The sequence below is a fragment of the Raphanus sativus genome, chromosome 3 (assembly GCF_000801105.2).
Source record: "Raphanus sativus cultivar WK10039 chromosome 3, ASM80110v3, whole genome shotgun sequence".
Classification (NCBI taxonomy): Eukaryota; Viridiplantae; Streptophyta; class Magnoliopsida; order Brassicales; family Brassicaceae; genus Raphanus; species Raphanus sativus.
Genome location: NC_079513.1, coordinates 17839576 through 17841588, shown reverse-complemented (window position 1 = coordinate 17841588; position 2013 = coordinate 17839576).

The window sequence follows — 2013 nt, the reverse complement described above, 5'->3', positions numbered from 1 at the left end:
CCCCCAAACAACCATTTTGATTTCCTTCTCTTTTTTTTTGGCATCAAAAACAAACTTTCATAATACACATCCTTCTCCTTCTGACAATATTGACCCCTTCCATAGATAATTGAAAATTAAATAAAGTAAATAAACAAAAAGATTCATACAGATGCTTAAGATGAATTAAAATCCAAGAAATAAAATAAATGTAAGAAACCTGGTTCAAAAACAATGACTAGAGTTGACCAAAAAAACAATGACTAGATTCTGGTAACGGTTGATGGCCACAGTATTCATCATAAATCTCACTGGTTTTGTCTGTGAATTTTGAAAATTTTAATTGATATATAAATAGTAATAATATGTAATCATAATTCAATATAAGAGAGTCGTAAACAATACTTATAGCGGAATGCTTCGACTAACTTAAATGTTAAAGAAATTGTCACAATGATCTATTAACAAACCCCAAAAAATTATGTATTTTTGGTGATTTATTTGAATAGTAGAATAGAGTACTTTCGGGATATAAAAGAAGAACAGAGATCATGTTGGTGATTGAGAAAAGTAAAAGTTATGGTTACAAAAAGAAGTTATGGTTATTTAAGTAGTTTCTTTTTTTTTTTTAACGTCTAATCTGATCTTATTGATATATCAAAATACAAAAAGATTATATAATCGTTTACAAAGCATTGGAATACAAATTATTACATAAGCAGAAATATGCGACATATGCTGAAGACAAATCATTTGTAGAAGTGAAGATTGACGTTGCTTTCTTTTGCAGTAAGCCTTACACGCTAACAGAACATTAGATCTGTTATTTTCCTTCTTGAAAATTCGTCTCACTCTAATACGATAGGTATGCCATTTTGGCATTTTATTTTTTGTCCAAATCGTATAGAAAAAACCCATTGCATCCAGAACATGCTCTAGAAAATTGACACGGATAATCCATATCTGTGTTCTTGTGATGAAAGTAGATTCTATACCTTCCTTGTACTTCTGATATGTTAACCATTTGATCTTCTGTAAGTCCCATCTATATGATGGCTTATACTGACTTTCAGATTGATTCCCTCTCTTCAGAGAAACATGCCAAGGCGGCTTTCGTGGTGGTCGTCTCTTCCATAAACATTGAAGCCCTCGAACGAAGATGTCGGTAGAGGGGAAATCATCGTGCAATGTACTACACGAACAAACGTCGGTAAAAGTAGACTTCAAAAAATGTTGTCCATTCACCGGGAAGAAACTCCTCCATAGGAAGAGATAATGAACTTCAAACACACCATCACGTCTCTTTACTATCTTCTCCCAATTAAAGCCAGTGATAAGAATCATGGATATAAATATTGGCATTATTGGGTAAAAGCAACGACGAGAAAACTGTGTCGAACAAAAACACCGTTTGGAAATTTCACCAAACAAGGAAAAGGACAAAGAAACCATCATCATAGATATTGTCGGTAGACACATAATCTAAAGATAACAAATCAAAGAAATAATAAAGGATGAAATCAGAGAAACGCCATTAACGACGTAATCTCGTTATCGCACTTAAGTAGTTTCATAAAATCGTTGAGATAATGGAAAAGATAGTGAAATTTGAAAACAGTTGAAATCATTTTATTTTACAAAACGTTTGTCAAAAAAAAAATACAAAACTTGTTTTTGATTTTATTTAAAGGATATAAATCATTCTCAGAGTTGTTAATTGACTTACAGTACAAAAGATATGTCTTTCTGTACTTTTGTGTCTTTCTATTATAGTGTCTTTTAATATTTTTTTTTCAGTAATGCAACTATTGGAAAAATTTAAGCAAAAAAAAACTATCGGAAAAAGTTGTGAAAAAAACTTAAATAGACTTTTCATCCTCGTATCATTACATCAAAAAGTGTAGAATATGTGTTTTCATTTAAAAAAAAAAATCTATTAGTTTAAAGTGTCACTAGATTTTGACCCGCGCTTTGGAAGCGCGGAATATTTTACGATAAAAAATTTCACTAATAACTTAACAAATATTTTGGTAA